The sequence below is a fragment of the Aythya ferina genome (assembly GCF_964211825.1).
Source record: "Aythya ferina genome assembly, chromosome: W".
Taxonomy (NCBI): domain Eukaryota; kingdom Metazoa; phylum Chordata; class Aves; order Anseriformes; family Anatidae; genus Aythya; species Aythya ferina.
The window spans coordinates 15,047,111-15,067,312 of NC_140313.1; the positions used below are offsets into that span (position 1 = coordinate 15,047,111).

The 20,202-nt window shown below is 42.8% G+C and overlaps 1 long non-coding RNA gene across 1 annotated transcript; it reads left to right on the forward strand.

The window, feature by feature from the left end:
- Window positions 1–4,448: 4,448 nt before the first annotated feature.
- Window positions 4,449–13,870, forward strand: LOC311426396. The gene is made up of 2 exons (XR_014686705.1): window positions 4,449–5,304; window positions 10,263–13,870. It is a non-coding gene; the product is annotated as an uncharacterized lncRNA (long non-coding RNA).
- Window positions 13,871–20,202: the final 6,332 nt, after the last annotated feature.

The window sequence follows — 20,202 nt, forward strand, 5'->3', positions numbered from 1 at the left end:
TAATTGCTTCTTTAATGTCTGATTCATTCGATCCACCTTCCCAGAAGAGGAGGGGTGCCAGGAGCTGTGAAAATCCCACTCAATCTCTAGGGCCTGCTTTAACCCTTGCAGTAAAGCTTACACCCATCTAGTCACGTGGTCAATTAGAACAAACAAGTAACTCAGTAAAGTTTACCTGTATACTTTGGAAAGGTCAAACCCCTGGCTCCCGTCCCCCTCTAGATGGGTTACATAAGACCTTTTTATTTACCTTTTGACATATGGTACATCCTCTACATATGTGCTTCCCTAAAATGTATATTCCTACACAGACATACTTTCTTAGCACAACATCACACATTGCTTGTACCTCCCAATGACTCTTCTGATGTAAAACAGTTAATATTTGCCTCATTATCACTTTATTCAGCATTTCTCTCCCATCAGGGAGTATCCATTTTCCTTCAGACTTCATGGCTCCTGATTCCTTAAAAAATAATACTAATTTTAAAACTTTTTAGTTCTTTCTTAATTTTCAGCAATTCCCTGAATCCTCTCCGGATTTATTCTTCATTTTCCCTCAGACATTAGATGCCTTAAATACATGACTTCTCTTTCTCCATATTGTAATTTTTATATATATATATATATTTTTTTAATACTCCCAAGCCTTGCTTTCCCAGAAAGTTGAATAGCTTGTTAGTAGCTTTCTTCACAACTCTTTTCTCCTGTCCTGACAATAGAAAATGATCCACATATTTGTAACATTAATACCTCCTTGGGAGGTTGTAATTGCTCCAAAATCTTTTTTTTTTTTTTTTAAAACTTACCCAAATAGATAGGTGTCTCTGTAAACCCCTGAGGTAAAATTGTCCACCTATATTGTTGCTTCCGCCCCCATTTCAGGGTCTTTCCAGTCAGAGGTGAATGTACATGTATGTTTGCTCTCAGGGCCAGAGAGCACTCCATTAATAACACTGTTATTCCAGTCTAACAATTTACTATTTGAATGCCCAATTTAATCATCAAATTCCTTCCCAACAAGTTAGTTCCTGCCTTGTGTACATACAATAATTACCCAGTGATCATTTTATCCCCTAGTCTCAACTTGGTATCCCCCCCAAAGTGGCACTGTTATCCCAGCCCCTTCTGCCCCCATCACTTTTTAGGGTTTCATTAGTTAATTTAATCCCTGATACTTTACAAGTCAGTAATGACCTAGCTGTTCCCCAGTGTATTGGGTTTGATGGCAAGGTTCGGGGGGTGTGAGGGGTGTGGGGGTGGGAAACTGCAGTGGCAGCCCCCGTGAGAAAAACCCAGAAGCCTCCCCGTGGTAGAGAAGGGACAATTTCATCTGGCCCCAAAGGGGCCCACTGCTGCCCAGAGCCAAGCCATGAGCAATACAGTCCGTGCCTCTGTGAGAGCACATCCACGAAAACAAACAAAGAAATAAACAAAAACCTGCTGCTCAACAGCAGTTGGGAGAGCGAGAACCCCCCCGCAGACACCAAAGTCAGCGCAGAAGGAGGTGGAGGAGGCGCTCCAGGCGCTGGAGCTGAAGCCCCCCTGCGGCCGCTGGAGAGGCCCATGGTGGAGCAGGCTGTTCCCCCCTCCTGTCCCCCTCCCCGATGCTTGGGAAACTGACCAAACACCACAGCAAATATGCAAATATACCAAAACTTCTAGACTGTTACTTAGATAATGCCTACATCCTCTTTCCCTGCTCATTCAATTTCAAACAGCTCTGTTAAATACTACATGCCACACCTTTAAACCCTTCAGCAACCCTTTTAACACTTACTTCATCTTTCTCCAGCCTGTACTTTTCTAATACCAGCACCAAAGGCTCAGTCAGGGTCCAACTTAATTCCATACCTTTTCCCTCCAAGATACTGAAACAACATATCAATATACCATATTTCATCCCATTTTCCTTCTTTCCTCCTTCTTCCACTCCAGATATTCCTATTTGAAGTGGCCAGCCTGACCACACTTAAAACATCTTATCAAAGCCTGTCCCTGCTAGGATTGTGTTGTCCCTGCACAACACAGGCAGCCTTCTTTGCCTGCCATTCCTTCATCTATCTTCCTCTCCTTTCCATCCTGGCCCTGACTCCCCCTGAAGATTTGCTTCCTCTTTCTCCAACCCTCTGCCTCACTACCCGCTGCACTGTCAATACCATTAGTTTCGCTCTCTGCTTTTCCTTCTCATCTCCCCTCCAGACACACCCCTCCAGGGCCTCCCGCAGGAGGGTCCCCCAGTGACTGTTCACTACATTCCCCCCACCTTCTGAAGCATTTTCTGCGTATTTTGCCAGGCTTTAATCACACAATGCACTTTCAAGAGCCCTTGGGATACTGGGTCCTCAGGTCTCATCCCTGAGTACTTTCTCATTCTGACACTAAGTCTCTCATATAATTTCTGTGTTGCACACTATTATTATTCCAGCCAGGATTGGCAAGTGGGTATTTCTGCCCTGCCGGTATTACCCCTGGTCCTGGAGGATGAGCTCTTTCCCATTCTTGTATAGCAGCTCTCCTCCTGATCATTCCCATTTCTTTCCCTGTAAACAACATACTTATAGACATAATTCCCTGCCCCAAGAGTATAAATCAGGTCGTAGGAACCGGTCTAATTGTTCAACTAGACTGTTGGGGTCCTCGAATAAAGACTTCCTCTCCTTCTTAAAAGTCCTAACCTCTCTGCTGGTAAGGAGGAGGGGGTAGTTCACCTAAGAGGATACACAGTTATTGTTAGTACTGTTAGTATCAGGGAAGGCAAAATTCTCAACATATCTTCTACCTTGTTCTAATTCTTGCCAGAGCCTAGAGTACGATCCTTCTTTAGGGACAGTGTTAATTACAGTCCCTGTCTCCCTTCCTGGAGTGACTGCTGCTGCCACCAGTTCAATATTAAGATTATAGGGAGCATAACTTGGCTCCTTCTCTGAAAAAGGAATCTTATTGTTTACACATAAATTTAAAGCCTGAATTTTCATCAGACCCGTGTTTTGGCCAAAATACTGCTGTTTCCTTAATTGGTTCTTTTGTCCAGACTGATACACAATATTTAACTTTTTTTTTTTTTTTTTTTTTTTTTTAAATTACTTTTCTTTTACAATCCTTCTAATTTTGGGATTATGTTTCCAATTTCTTATCATTCTTCAGGAAGAACTATTAGTAGGCACTCCCCCAGGGATATCTCCCTGTCCCCTGGAACTCATATTTTCCCATTTTTCCTAACCCTCGCCAGTATGTGCTACAGAAATTTCCCTTCTGCAGTGTACCACACACCAACGTACTGAAAAATGGGGGTGTACCGCCAAGCACTTCCCCGTGCAAGCGTTACCGCACACCTATGAGTTTACCAGATTCCCTGGAACTCGTACTTCCCATCTTTCCTAACCCTCGCCAGTATGTGCTACAGAAATTTCCCTTCTGCAGTGTACCACACACCAACGTACTGAAAAATGGGGGTGTACCGCCAAGCACTTCCCCGTGCCAGCGTTACCGCACACCTGAGTTTACCAGATTCCCTGGTGTACTTCCAAGCACTTCCCCGTGCAAGGATTACCGTACACCAGATTCCCCTGGTGTAGTGCCAGCACTTCCCCGTGCAAGGGCTTACCATACACCAGATCACCCGACCCCCAAGGCAATACTTAATATTTCTTACCTTGGTCTGTGCACAGAGTTACCGGATCGATTCTTAAAAAAACCCGGAGTGCCTACCTTCTTCCTTTCCCCACTACTTCACGGATCCTGCCTCTTTAACCAGTCTCGGGCCCTCTGTCAGCTTTCCGCAGAACCGCCACCGTTGATGCACAGGACCGCTGAAATCAGCGGGGCATGCCTTCCTGCTGCTGCGGCGGTGGGGCTCCCCAGTAGGTGACTGGATCCCGGACAAGCCCCCAAATTGTGAGAAACACTCCGTAGCCAATAACTTAGGCTCAGGCGAGGATCTCAGTGAAGTAGTAATATATTCGCAATTGCAATGGCGGGCGCCCCACAAGCAGGAGAGAGCGCATCTACTAGTTCCAAAACACAGTTTATATACCTTTTGATGGCAGGACCCTCCCCTGTTTCCCCACTGAGTGGGTAATCCAGATTCACAATCTATCTGATGCTTCACAAACAATGCATGGCTTTCAGTCGCCGGCCTGTTAAATTTCAAATTTCTTTTGACATTTTTACTGCTTGAAGTGGTAATGTTTCTTCACTTATCTGACTTGACTTGACACCATGATTTTCACCTAATTGTCCTAAGGAGTCTGATTGTCTGCATTTTACAAGGTCGCCTGCTAAACTTTCTTATCACTGTAAGCATATCTCAGTACCACATTCCCTCCTTCCAAACAATGTAACTCTGCAAAAACAACATTTCTATTCCCACACCTGCGTCACTCGGGGGGAGGAGGTGGAAGAGGGTGGATGGGGGGGGAAGGTGCTTTTGGTTTCTTTCCTTTGTTTCTCACTTCTCTAGCTTGTTAGTAATAAGCAATAAATCTTACTATCTCCCTATGCCGAGTCTGTTTTGCCCGTTACAATAATTACTGCGTGATCTTCTCGTCCTTATCTCAACCTTTGAGCCCTTTCCTCTTTGAGGAGGGGGAGTGAGAGAGCGGCTGTAGTGGAGCTTGGCTGCCCACTCGAGCAGAACCAGGACACTGAGATAAGGAACTGTGAAACGCCTGACTAGATATTGTCAACTGCGGGTTGTTAAACCGGTGTAGCAACTTCCTTGCTCTATGGGGAACAAACATGACCAAATAAGGAAAAAGAAGTTGAGCCACAATGCAGAGGAAGACTATGGCAGGAAAAAGAAGTGAGCCACAATGCAGAGGAAGACTACGGCCTTCATCTTTACGACCACCAGAGGGACTGAGATGACCCCCTAGCAACAGTGCGCACAGCCGCAGAACATACCCGGATGTGCTGCGTATTTCCGGAACTACCAAGCTATAAAAGGGGACTCTGGTGGGGGTGAGGCGCACGCTGTTGGTGGAGCAGAGACTCCCCGGTCGCCCAGCTCTGTTTTGCTTGCTGTTTGCTTACTCAATAAATTCCTTTATATGATTAGTACAATGCTCTCTGAAAATTAATAAAGGGGGCAACATATAACAAATTTGGTGCTGTGACTTGGATGAAGGCAATTTGATTGAAAAACCCTTCAAAGGGGGCGCCCCGCTGATTTCAGAGGTCTTCGCTAGGACTACTTTCATTCAAATCCTTCACTGATTAATCCTAAATTCAGCAGCAAGCAAATAAAGCCAGCAACCCCTAGTAATCTTTGTGCACGAACACCGAACGAAGACTCAGGAGTGAGTAAGTATAGGCCGGTGATCCGTTCGGTTGGGGTTGGGTACCACGGAGCGTGGCGTTGTGAGACATCCAGCAGGACGAAGCGAGTGCGGACCCCTCGGTAGTGCGGTTCCCACATCCCGCAAGGGACTGGGCCACGAAAAGGGGGAAGCGATTTGTGTGTGTGTGTGTGAAGGTGCTCCAGAAGATGGGACAGAAGAAGAGTAAGCCTTCTGGTCCCATGGGTGGGGTAACGTCTGATGTTAGGTTACCCCCTATTCCTCCAGATAGTCCCTTGGGATTAATGATTAAAAATTGGGATAATTCCCCTTCTAGGCAGGGTAGGAATAAAGTAAAATGATACATTATTGTGTTGAAGTTTGGGGCGGTAAACCGATTAGAGGAGATCACCTTTACTGGCCTGTATTTGGGTCTTTTGAAGATTGGGTTTGTCAGGCCCTAAATATTTATGTGAACTCAAAGAAACCTTTTAGTTTGGAAGAAAGTGAGTATGCACATTTGTGGATCAGCTCGGAAACTCGAGCCAATTTATATCCTCTAAAAGAAAAAGGAGGGGATGGGAGGCGTAAGAAAAAACAAGAATTAGAGATCCCAGCCCCACCGCCTCCCTATATTCCACCACCTCCACCTACAGCCCCTCCAACTCCCAGGCCTCCTAACCCGCAACCCCGGGGAGACTGATAGCAACTCTGACTCTAGTGCTCGGGAACCAGTGACTAGAAGTCAGGCCAGAAGACAGCAGCTTAGAAACGAAGGGGGGTTGTATCCACTAAGGGAAATAGCAATGGGAGGACCACAACCAGGTATGGGATATGTGGCCGTCCCCATTTAACTCCGGGGATGTCCGAGAATTTAAGAAAGAGATGGGAAACCTACTGGAGGACCCCTTAGGGGTGGCGGAACGGGTAGATCAGTTCTTAGGGCCCAATATCTACACCTGGGAAGAGATGCAATCTATTTTAGGGATATTATTTACATCAGAAGAGAAAGGAATGATTAGAAGGGCTGGAATGCGAATTTGGGATCAGCAACACCAGCAAGGTCCGGCAGCAGATGTTAAATGGCCATTACAGAGGCCCAATTGGGATAATCAGGACCCTATACACCGTGGCCATATGAAGGATCTTAGGACCATTATCATTCAGGGAATTAGGAAGTCAGTCCCGAGAGGGCAAAACATTAATAAGGCCTTTAATGAGCAACAAAAAAAAGATGAAACCCCGACAGAATGGTTGAAAAGATTACGCAAAAGCCTACAACTTTACTCAGGACTAGATCCAGGAACCCCTGTGGGAGAGGCCTTGTTAAAAACTCAGTTTGTGGCAAAGTCTTGGACAGACATTAGGAAAAAAATTGGAGAAAATAGAGGACTGGCAAGACCGGGGTCTAGACGAATTGTTAAGGGAGGCACAGAAAGTGCATGTAAGAAGGGAAGATGAAAAGGAAAAGAAACAAGCACGAATAATGGTGGCCGCAATGCGGGAAGGGCAGAGAGGAGTTGAATATAGAAAAGGGTTGAGGATGGTTCGCCAAAAACTAGAGGGAGAAGGAAAGGTGACAGGACGTGGATTGAGGGATGTGACTTGTTTTTACTGCAATAAGAAAGGTCATATGAAGAAAGAGTGTCAACGAAGAATAGAGGATGAGAAGATGTTTAAGGAAGACTAGGGGTGTCAGGGGCTCTATTTGCTGGGGACCCGAAAGAAAAATGAGCCCTTGATAAAGTTAAAAATAGGCCCCAGCACGAGGAAATCGAGTTCCTCATAGATACAGGGGCTGAAAGATCTACAGTCCAAAATTTGCCTTTAGGATGTGAAATCTCGACAGAAAAGGTTCAAGTAATTGGGGCAAAAGGGGAACCCTTCGGGGTCCCTATTATTAAAGAAGTGTTAATCGAATCAGATTCTAAATTAGGGGTGGGATCCTTACTCTTAGTACCTGAGGCAGAATACAATTTGTTAGGTAGAGACTTAATAATAGAATTGGGTATAAGCTTAGAGGTAGTAGATAAAGAACTGAAAATTAGGTTGTGTCCTCTGAGAGCGGAGGATGAGCAAAGTGTAAATCCTGAAGTTTGGTACACTCCAGAAAGTGTAGGAAGATTAAATATTAAGCCCTTTAAGGTAACTATAACCATCCCAGGTGTACCAATGAGAATTAAACAATACCCCCTGTCTGAGGAAGGCAGACGAAGGTTAAAGCCTGAAATTCAAAGGTTATTACAAGGGTTGCTAGAACCTTGTATGTCCCCCTTTAACACTCCAATATTACCAGTAAAAAAGAAAGATGGCAAATATAGATTGGTACATGATCTAAGAGAAATTAATAAGGGAACCATGACCAGATTTCCTGTTGTGGCAAATCCCCATACCCTATTAGGCCAATTGCACCCAGATGACCAGTGGTATAGCGTAGTGGATTTAAAGGATGCATTTTGGGCATGTCCTCTGGAGGAAGGTAGTAGGGATTATTTTGCCTTTGAATGGGAAGACCCAGATACCCACCGAAAGCAACAGTTACGGTGGACTGTCCTTCCTCAAGGATTCACTGAATCACCTAATTTATTTGGACAAGCCCTGGAGCAAATTTTACAAAATTATGATAGGCCACCAGGAGTAACATTAGTACAGTATGTAGATGACTTGTTATTAGCAGGGAGGGACAAAGATGCTGTTAGGCAGGCCAGCATACAGTTGTTGAACTTTCTGAGCCTGCAGGGACTGAAAGTCTCAAAATCGAAGCTGCAGTTTGTAGAACAAGAGGTAAAATACTTGGGCCACCGACTAAGTAAGGGAACTAAGAAATTGGACCCAGACAGAATCAGTGGGATATTGGCTTTAACGACCCCACGAACTAAGAGACAGGTACGACAATTATTAGGGTTGACTGGCTATTGTAGACAATGGATTGAAGATTACAGCAGCAAAGTTAAATTTCTCTATAATATATTGACTAAGGACGGGTTGCTAAAATGGACCAAAGAAGGTGAAAAACAATTAGAAAAATTGAAAGAAGATTTAGCACACCCTCCAGTGTTGAGTCTTCCGGATTTGAGGAGACCGTTTTTCTTATTTGTAAACAGCACTGAGGGCACTGCATATGGAGTATTAGCCCAAGAATGGGCAGGGAGTAAAAAGCCTGTGGCTTATCTGTCTAAATTGCTGGACCTGGTTAGTCAGGGCTGGCCAAGTTGTTTACAGGTAATAGTAGCAGCTGCTTTATTAGTAGAAGAAGCACAGAAAATTACCTTTGGAGGAGAGATCAAAGTAATATCCCCGCACAATATCCAGGGAGTACTACAGCAAAAAGCAGAAAAATGGATTACCGATGCTAGGCTACTAAAATATGAAGGAATTTTAATCTCCTCCCCAAAACTGTCATTAGAAACAACTTCTCTGCAGAATCCAGCTCAGTTTCTCTATGGGGAACCGAATGAGCCCCTAGAACATGACTGTCTCCGAAATACAGAGGAACAAACAAAATTAAGACCTGATTTAGAGGAAGTGGAATTGCTAACAGGGGAACAAATCTATGTAGATGGTTCCTCACGAGTAGCGGAGGGGAAGCAAAAATCGGGATATGCATTGGTAAATGGAAAAACTTTTGAAATAATTGAATCCGGACCTTTGAGTCCAAGTTGGTCTGCTCAGGCCTGCGAATTGTATGCTATATTACGGGCCTTAAGACTGTTAAAGGACAAAAGTGGCACAATATATACAGATTCTAAATATGCTTTTGGGGTAGTACACACATTTGATAAAATATGGGAAGAGCAAGGGCTCATCAACTCACAGGGAAAGGGATTGGTACACCAAGAACTGATTACCCAAGTCTTACAGGCCATCAGAGGACCCAAAGAAATTGCTGTTAAAGGACATCAGCAAGGCCTCACCCCTCAGATCAGAGGGAACAATTTGCAGACCAGGAGGCTAAAAGAGAAACCCTGCTTAGCTTCACATTACAAGAAAAGAGCAAAATGATCCAAATGGGGATAAAAGAAACAGATAAGGGCAAATGGGTGCTGCCTGATGGACGGGAAATGCTTTCGAAATCTGCAGCTTTGAGGGTATTACAAAGGTTTCACGAAAACACCCACTGGGGAACTCAAGCATTGGTGGATCAATTTGCAATAAAGTACATGTGCATTGGAATTTATAATATAGCAAAATGAATTGTAAATGATTGTTTAACTTGCAGAAAGGTAAACGCCCAACACATGAGAGAAAAAGTATTGGGAGGTCAGGAATTGGCTCACCGACCTTTCACTAAAATTCAATTGGACTTTACAGAGCTCCCAAAAACAGGGAGGTACAAATATCTATTAGTGATTGTAGATCATCTTACACATTTCGTTGAAGCTTTCCTGATGGCAAGGGCCACGGCTCAAACTGTGGTAAAAATATTACTTGAGAATATTATTCCTAGATACGAAATTATAGAAACAATTGACTCTGACTGAGGCCCTCATTTTGTCTCCAAAGTGTCTTGAGAGACTATGAAAGCTCTAGGAACAAGTTGGGAATACCACACTCCGTGGCATCCCCAAAGTTCTGGAAAGGTAGAGCGAATGAATGGTGAAATTAAGAAACAACTAATAAAACTTATGCTGGAAACAAAAGCCTCTTGGGTAAAATGTTTACCTCTCATGCTGTTAAACATATGGACACAGCCCAGAACCGATGTAGGAATTTCTCCTTTTGAAATGCTATATGGTATGCCCTATGACTTGGAATTGCCACTTGATCACCCTCAATTACAGGATGCCCAGTTAAGACCCTATTTAATGCAACTCATGAACCGACAGAAGGAGTTACAAGCAAAAGGTTTGGTAGCACAACGCCCTCCGTTAGATATAGCAATTCATAAGATACAACCTGGGGACAAGGTTCTAATTAAGACTTGGAAAGAGACGTCTTTAACAACACAATGGGAAGGCCCCTATGTTGTTTTGCTTACCACAGAAACGGCCGTCCGGACAGCAGAGAAGGGGTGGACTCATGCCAGCCGCGTGAAAGGACCAGTCCATGAGGATAAGTGGGAAGTAGCCCCAGGTCCCGAGGACTTGACGCTGACACTGAGATGAACTCGATAAGTATTGTGTGCTGGCTGTGTATTGTGGGAGGGGATGGAAGCCCTATTTATCTAGTTCTTTGAAATGGGTGCAAATAATTTCTCGATTCCCCTGAAGAATACTGCTGCTGCCAAGAAGAATCGATACCTTGTAGTTCGCTGCAACCGAACTGACGAGCGAGGCAGAGGAGTAAAACGGTGGGGAAGTACTAAAGAGGCTGAACAAGGCCAGTTTAGAAGCACCTTGAGGAATGGGTTTTGGCCACCTCTTGCAATACATGGGAGTCATTATTACGACCTTGGTAAGCCATGGATCCGCGCACCCCCATCAACCCAACAAGTGGAGTTTAATTAGATGGGAAGATCAAACCGTCCTCGAAACTGTCACTACAGCCGGCGCACCAAGTTTCCATACTACTTTATGTGAAATGATAACTACCAACGGTCTGTGTCTGAATGTAACAAGCTACTATCTTTGCCCAAGTTCTAACCCAGGAAGGGGCTACTGTAATTACCCCGGTCATTATTACTGTGCTTACTGGGGATGCAAAACTATTGCTTCAGATTGGACTCCCGGGGCTGGTCAAGACAAAGAGACTCCCCGGCTGTCCAGCTCTGTTTTGCTTGCTGTTTGCTTACTCAATAAATTCCTTTATATGATTAATACAATGCTCTCTGAAAATTAATAAAGGGGGCAACATATAACACTCGGCACCTGGTGAGCAATCTCTGAGGCCTTAAAGAGCCATGTGGAGCCACAATCACAAACGTGTGGTTTGCCAGACAGTGAGGGAGCTGCGGGCTCCTTTACTGATCCGACTGCTACGCCATCAGCCCCTCTGCTGCTACAGCCATCAAAGGCTTTTGCTGTTCCGCCCCCTGGTGACCTGGACGTGCCTTTTGACCCAGGCCTATTGGCCTTGAAAAGGAGATGGATATGCTTTTCTTCGATCCGGGAAGAATGGGATACATAAGGCCTGAAGACCAAGTTGCTTGACAACTTAAAGCAAGACATATTGTTCAGAAGGAATGGAAAATGGAGACTTGTTTGTAATCAAGAAAAGGAATGGAAAATGGAGGCTGTTAGGTCATGGAACTTAAAGGACTGTTTGTTACCTTTTCTGATTTTACATATGTATAGACATACTTGGGTTTAGTATGTAAAAGCCATGTTCTATATGTTTAGAATGTTTGATTTTCGTGTGTGCATGTTGGTGGAGCGTAGACTCCCCGCACACCCAGCACTGTTTACTTGCCTTTTATACTTTTTATGAATATTTCTTTTATAAATATTACTAAATTCAGATTGAGTTGAGACTTCATTTATAACAGCTTAAATTAACTAATGAAACCCTAAATGTGATGGGGGTAGAAGGGACTGGGATAACAGTACTGCTTTTTGGGGACACCAAGCTGAGACTAGGGATAGAATGATCACTGGGCAATTATTGTATGTACCCGAGGCATGGACTAACTTGTTGGGAAGGGATTTGATAATGAAATTGGGCATTCAAATAGTAAATTGTTAGGCTGGAATAACGGTGTTATTAATGGGGTACTCTCAGACCCTGAGAGCAAAGGTATATTTGCCTTTGAGTGGAAAGACCCTGAAATGGGGCGGAAGCAGCAATGCAGATGGGCAATTTTACCTCAGGGGTTTACAGGGCCACTGATTTATTTGGACAAGTTCTAGAACAAATTTTGGAGTAAATCCAACCAAAGCCAGGAGGTGTTACTGTTACAGTATGTGGATGATCTTTTATTGTCAGGACAGGAGAAAACAGTTGTGAAGGAAGCCACTAACAAGCTATTTGACTTTCTGGGAAAACATGGCTTGAAAGTATTGGGAAAATAAATTACAATACATAGAAGGAGAAGTCAAGTATTTAGGGCATCTAGTGTCTGAGGGGGAACAAAGAATAAATCCAGAGAGGATTCAGAGAGGATTCAGGGAATTGTTGAGCTACCCCTACCCAAAACTAAAAAGAAGTAAAAGTTTTAAGAGACAGAAGTTTTTAAGGAATTAGGAGTCGCAAAGTGCAAAGGAAAACAGATATTCCCTAATGGGAGAGAAATACTGAATAAAGTGCTAATGAGGCAAATATTAACTGTTTTACGTCAAGAGAGTCATTGGGGAATTCAAACAATGTGTGACGCTGTGCTATGGAAATAAGTTTGTGTAGGAATATGTAAGGAATGTTTCAGCAATTCGTATCAATAGAGGGCTTGAAGGGTAAACCTTGAGTCTCTGATATCTGGGGGGATGGTTCAGAATAACTGTTAACTACTGTGTTAATAATACAATATTACGGGCTATATTATGGCGGGGTTAAACCACAACACAGAGCTGTTTGAAGTTGAATGAGCAGGGAAAGAGGATGTAGGAATGTTAATAGTTCTGCCTCAACCAGAGGCTGAGATCTCAAAATCACGGGTGTGAGCCCTCTGGGGCAGAGGGACTGTGATGGGTCCAAGAGAGTTGTCATGGAAACAGAAAAGCAGCTAACTCTTAAAACAACTTGAGTTTATGAGTGAACTCAGATTGCCAATGGGACCGCTCAGGGAACTGTCGACGATTGCATTCCCCTGATGGACCCCCCACTGAGACCATAATCACCCTGGAAATAATAAATGGTAAATACCAAAATATGGTTAAATTGGGAATTGAGAATCTGTTCCGACAAGGTCCAAAAGAAACCCCTATGGAATTTTGGACCAACTTTGAAATGCAGTGGAAAACAAAACAAAACAAAACAAAAACAAACAAAAAGAATATGGACCTGGCTTCGGAATACAAACAGAGGCAATTGGCTAGCCTCTTTCTAGGGCAATCAGCCCCTGATATCAGAAAGAAATTGTCTTGGGCTGCAGGCAGGAATGACAGGGACCTGGGACTTCTACCCTAGCAGGTCCACTGGTACTATGACCAGAGGATGCACTTCACATCTAAGGTGTTACGGACTTAACCACAGCCCTAGGCATTAAATGGGAATACCATACTCCATGGCATCCACAAAGTTCAGGATGAGTTGAGAGAATGAATCAAATGATTAAACAACAACTGGCTAAATTAATGATTGAAACACAACTGTCTTGGATAAAATGTTTGCCATTGGCATTATTGAATATTAGGACTATGCCCCATAGTGAAACGGGTATCTCACCTTATGAGATGTTATATGGAATGCCGTATTCCCAAGGAATGACATTGAATTATTATTTGATAGAGAATTACGAAAGCCAGAAATATGTGAACATGACAGGGAAACAACTACAACAATTAAGGGAAAAGGGAATTTTAGCACAAAATGTCGCACTGGGGTTTGCTATTCATAAGATACAAGAAGTAGTAATGAAAATGTATTAGCCTAGGAGCATAAAAACCAGCCGCCTGATGTAACTTGTGTGCGTCTTGGTGGAGCAGAGACTCCCGGCGCACCCAGTGCTGTTTGCTTGCCTCTATTCGTTTAATAAATTGTAAACTTTGATTGGAATCCTATTTGTGACTCAGTCATTTATTACAAATATATATACTCTGGCTGAACAAGTATGCAGGAGTTGTGTAGTATGTCAAAAAGTAAACAGGAAAATTATCCGCAGTCAGCCCAAAGGGGGGCAAGAACCAGGAATTCAATGCTTCCAAAATGTATAGGTAGGTTTTACAGAACTCCTTAGAGTAGGTAGATTTAAATACTTATTAGTCTTGGTCGATCATTTTTCAGGGTGGGTGGAAGCTTCCCCTTCAGTATCTGCTACTGCGAACATTGGCACTAAAGTAATTCTAGAACAAATAACTCCCAAGTATGGAATTGTTGAAAATATTGACTCTGATCAAATAAATCACTTTATGTCAGAAATATTGCAAGGGCTAATGTGGACTCTAGGAATTAAGTGGAAATTTCACATTCCTTCGCATCCTTCCTCTTCTGGAAGCATGGAGAGAACTGAAACTGCAACCTGAGTGGGACGGACTGTTCCAAGTGCTCCTGACTACTGAGACGACAGTAAGAACCACTGAGAAAGGGTGGACTCATACCTGGGTAAAAGCATCAGTTAACCCTGATGCCAGAGAGACTGCATTATCAAAGACTTCTAATGTTGAAACTGTTAAAACTATCTATTGTAAACCTTTAACTTCTCCTTAGAATAATTCTTAATGAATTAATAAGTAAAAGGGATTGAATTACACAGAATTGGAGTGTTTCCAGGGAACACTCTCTGAAAGTGAGAGAAAAAGAAAGTTGAGTGTTTAATCCCCACCAGAAGAATCCTTATTAGTTTGTGATTTTTATTGTTTTTCTTAATTATTATTTCTTTATTATAGGGGTGTATATAGATATATAGAAAGGATGTATTTTAAGTTTATCTTAGTAATACCTGTTCCCAATGGATTAGTGATAGGATGGAAGGAAAAATCTGCATTTCCAGTTAATCCAGAACATCTCTCGAGTTTTATCTCAAAATAATTGTTGGATTTGCACCCAGATGCCTAGAAAGACTGAAAAGGCCTTGACCCTGATTGCTATTTCCATCAGCAACTGTGTCTGGATCCTCTAGATTTATAAAAATGACAGATCATACACAGTCCCAGGAAGGAACAGATTTTGAAGTTGAGTACCCTACACACAATCCTGGCTACAATATACTGTGTTATCAAAGGTGCTTTTTAAACAACATTGATAGAAAACTCGGGGAGCAATATTACTGACCCTGGGTGTGGAAATATCCATGAAGTAGGGAATAATCCATACTGTACTGAATATGGTAGTCACGGGAATGCTAATATACATAATGCACACCAGATACAACATGAGAATGCTGTAACCGGATGGCCTATCCTGAATGGCAAGGGGTAGTACTGGCTATATGGCAATAAAGCCAGGAAGGTGTTGTCCCTAGGATGGAAGGGAGCTTGCACCCTGGAGGCAATAATTCCAAATATAACTATTATTGAAGACCCACAAAGCCAAAGCCCCCTTGAGACCACACGCAGAATTAAGCGGACTCCAGATAATCCTCTAGTAAAATTCTCTAGCATTTCACAGTTTTGCAAGGTGTTTTTTACCTTGGTTAGGGGTGAGTGAATTAGAAAACGCTATTGTAAGTATTTCAAAATCCAAAAATATTGTAAATATATTGAAGATCTAGAACATAAGTTTGATAGGTTTGCAAAAATAGTACTCTAGAATCAAATAGATTTATTAATAACCTCATAAGGACGAGCGTGCACTGTAATTATTACTAGTTGCTGTATATATGTAGATCAAATGGGACGAATTTGACTGATCTAAAAAAATATTTGGGGAAAAAAAAAACAACACAGCAAGATCCTACATAGAGCAGCTCAACATGACACTTCCTGGGGATTTAGAAACATTTGGGAGAAGCTAATTTCGTGATTACCTGAATAGAATTGACTCAAACAACTATTTGTTGGTATTGTAATAATCATGGCATTATATATCTGTCATCCCCCGTGACACGCGATGAAGAATATTGCACCTTAATGTGAGGAATGTTTTAACAATTCGTGTCCATAAAGAACAATTCTGTTTGAAATGTTTGAATCCTGTCTGCCTCTGGGCCCTGCCCTGGCAATTCAATGCTTGAACCACAGCTGCAGTGTGTCCCAGTCTCCCCCTCATTCCTCATTCTAGCCAATTTATCACTTCTTAAATTTATGAACCTGTTTGCTTTTGTTATTCCGGACTTCTATTTCTAACACTGCTATAGATGTGTCTGTGAATGGCTGGGGAAGAATGTTTTAATTACCCGTGTGTCTGGGAGTTTCAGAACAACTGATAACAACTAGTGACTGTTATGGGATACTATGTGGATCTTTGGTATCTGGTTAGGGGGGGGCCGAGAAAGAAGCTGAAAGGCGGCTGGGAGACAAGATTTGAAGAAGGTGTTTTGAAGAAGGTGTTCCGTAAACTTGGGATGGTGCCCAGTAAGTACAAAGGGGAAGAGGAAGACTGCGAGCCTTCAGCATGGAAGACCCCTAGAGACCCCCAGAAGAGACCCCAGAGGAGACTGCGCATGCTCCAGTAGGAGGGACTGCACCCCGGAAGCTAATTTTAATAATCTATTTTTTTTAGAAGTAGTAATGAATATGTATTAGTCTAGGAGCATAAAAATCAGTTGCTTGATGTAATTGGTGTGCATCCTGGTGGAGCAGAGACTCCTGGTGCACCCAGCGCTGTTTGCTTACCTCTATTCCTTTATATCCTTTAATAAATCCTATTTTTCATTTAATTCTAATTTGAATCCTGAGCCATTTATAACAATTTGTGGGCTCGTCCGGGATGGCTATAGTTCCTGAATTCTGATTTAATCTAGGAGGGGCGCCCCACCATTTGGTGGCTCCTGTTTGAGTCAGATCGGGACTAATGCCATCCTGAACCTGAATAAAGGTAAGCAAAGAATTTTGATTTTTTTTGAGCTCCCTTGCCGGCTGTGTTTTTGTGCCCGTAATTCTGCGCGCGAAGATCCGGACGAAAACGACAGGGTCGTTTGGATACCGTCTGGTTGGGTTCCGGTGTCCGGGATCAGACCGGATGAAGACGACAGTCGTTTGGATACCGTCTGGTTCGATCCCAGATGAAGACGCTTGTGGATACCGTCCGGTTGGACTCTGGACGAAGACGACTGATTCGTAAGATACCGTCCGGTTGGGTAAAGGTACGGTTGCCCGTGTTTGTGTGTGAGAGTGTAACTGAGGCTTCTAAAGTCTGAGGCGTAGAAGTCTTTTTGTTTTCTCACTGGTTCTAATCTCCTGTCGGGGGGGCTGGGCTGGTGAATGGAGTGATACGTGGGTGGGTGATAGGTCCTAAGCCCCCTGCAAGACACTCTCACTCGGGGCAACCAAGGGCTGTGGGAATTGCCACTAGTAAAATTCCCAGATGGGTCAGATAAAATCAAAGACCAAGGACCAGAAAGGGAGCGAAATACCAGATATACCACCAGAAAGTCCATTAGGAATAATGATTGGAAATTGGAACAATAGGGGCCCCAGAAAAGGAAAAAATAAATTAAAATTGGTTCATTACTGTATGATAGAATGGCCAAAAAAACCTTTAAGACCGTGTGTTTTCTGGCCTGTTTTTGGATCGTTTGATGATTGGATTTGTCAGGCTTTGAATATATACGTTAATTCAAAAGAGCCTTTCTGTCAGGAAGAAAGTGAGTATGCAGAATTGTGGATTGGGACTCCACGTCCAGCCTCAATATTAGCACTAAAAACAAATGAGGATTCTGGAGGGGAGGAAAAGCAGGAAAAAAGAAAGAATGATGAATGGGAGCCGCTGGATAATTTACCACCACCACCACCACCTCTGGGTCCTAATAACACACTCCCGGCTCTCCCGGCTCCCCCTCTGGTAATCTCTCCGGCAGTGCAGCCATGGTCCCTGCCTCCACCACAAACAGCACCAGAATTAGACCTGCCTCCGGCTGCATGCACAAGAAGTAAGACTGCCGTACCTGAAGAAACCTCTCTATATCCATTAAGAGAAGTACCCCTTGGAGGCAATCAGGGAGGATTTGGGTTCGTGGCAGTCCCTTTAAACACCACAGAGGTGAGATCTTTTAGGAAAGAAATGGGGACTCTGTTAAATGACCCCCTCGGAGTAGCCGAAAGACTAGATCAATTCCTGGGTCCTAACACTTATACCTGGGAAGAAATACAATCCATTTTAGCAATCTTATTTACTGTTGAGGAAAGGGGAATGATTAGGCAAGCTGGAATGAGGATTTGGGAAAGACAAAATCAAGCTGGACCCCCAGGAGATCAAAAATGGCCAAATGTGGATCCCCACTGGGATCACCAGCAACCCCAGGGAAGACAAAACATGAGAGATTTGAGAACAATGATTATACAAGGGATCAGAGAAGCGGTTCCACGAGGAAAAAACATTAATAAAACATTCAATGAACAACAAGGAAAAGAGGAATCTCCAACAGAATGGTTGGAGAGATTAAAGAAAAGTTTACAAATGTATTCGGGGATCGATCCAAATACAGCAATTGGAACCGCACTCCTTAGAACACAATTCGTAGCCAAATCCTGGGTGGACATAAGAAAGAAATTGGAAAAGTTAGAAAATTGGCAAGAGAGAGGATTAGAAGAGTTACTTAGAGAAGCGCAAAAAGTATATGTCAGGAGAGATGAGGAGAAACAAAAAACAAAAGCCAAGATCTTTGTAGCAGCAGTAAAAGAAAGTCAGAAAAAGCCCTTGTTAGGAGAGAGGGAGAAGAGAAGAAGTATAGAAGAAACCCCTAGAGGTCAGCCTTCTCAAGGGAATTCAGCGATCCCCGCTTGTTACTATTGTCAAAAAAGAGGACATTTACAGAAGAATTGTCGTAAGGGGGAACAAGACGAGAAAATGTTTAAAGAAGAATAGGGGTGTCAGGGGCTATATCTTCTGGGGACTTCAACATCAACAGAGCCCTTGATAAAACTATTAATTGGTCCCCATAAAGAAGAAGTACTATTTTTAGTAGATACAGGAGCTGAAAGATCCACTATTCAAAAGCTCCCAGAGGGAATAAAAGAAGGGAAGAGTTATATGTCTGTAATAGGGGCAAGAGGGGAGCCCTTTAAGGTTCCTGTTTTAAAAGATGTGGAAATAGAAACTGATCAAAAGATTTGTCTTAATGATTTACTTTTGCTTCCTGAAGCGGGGTACAATTTACTAGGAAGGGATTTGATTTTAAAATTGAACTTAAGCATTCAGAGTCAAGGGGATAAATTGCAAATCAAATTATACACTTTAACCCAAAAAGATGAAGAAGTTATTAACCCTTTAGTGTGGTATAAGGAGGGAGAAATTGGAAAAATGGAAATGGACCCCATAAATGTTCAGATAATGGATCCACATCGTCCTATTCGAATTAAACAATATCCTATACCAATGGAGGGTCGAAGGGGATTAAAACCTATAGTTGATAGACTTTTGGAGGAAGGGACTTTAGAACCATGTATGTCACCTCATAATACACCCATCCTCCCTGTGAAGAAATCGGATGGGTCATACAGACTGGTACAGGATCTGAGAGCTGTAAATCAGCGAACAATCACTAAATTCCCTGTGGTAGCAAATCCTTACACCCTGCTGAGTCATGTCTCTCCCAAATATACTTGGTATAGTGTAATAGATCTGAAAGATGCTTTTTGGACCTGTCCTTTAGATGAAAATTCCAGGGATTACTTTGCTTTCGAGTGGGAAGACCCGGAGACAGGACGAAAACAACAATTAAGGTGGACTGTGCTACCACAAGGGTTTACTGAGTCACCGAATCTATTTGGACAAACTTTGGAAAAAGTTCTACAAGATTTTACATTACCTGGGGAGGTAAAGTTATTGCAATATGTGGATGATTTGTTAATAGCTGGAGAGACTGAAGAAGGAACCCGAAAAGCCACTATTAATTTGTTAAATTTTCTGGGGGAAAAGGGATTAAAAGTGTCCCGATCAAAGTTACAATTTGTGGAACAGGAGGTAAAATACTTAGGACACTGGTTAAGCAGGGGAGAAAAGAAATTGGATCCTGACAGGGTATCTGGGATCCTCTCCTTAAGACCCCCACAAACTAAAAAGGAAATTCGGCAAGTATTGGGATTATTAGGATATTGTAGACCGTGGCTTGAAGGCTACAGTGAAAAAGTTAAATTTTTATATGAAAAACTAATTGATAATCGATTCAAGTGGTCCACAGAAGATGATCAAAAATTTGAAGAAATAAAAAAAGCATTAATACAAGCACCTGTATTAAGTCTCCCAGATCTAGAGAAACCCTTTTATCTTTTTGTGAACACATCAAACCAGACAG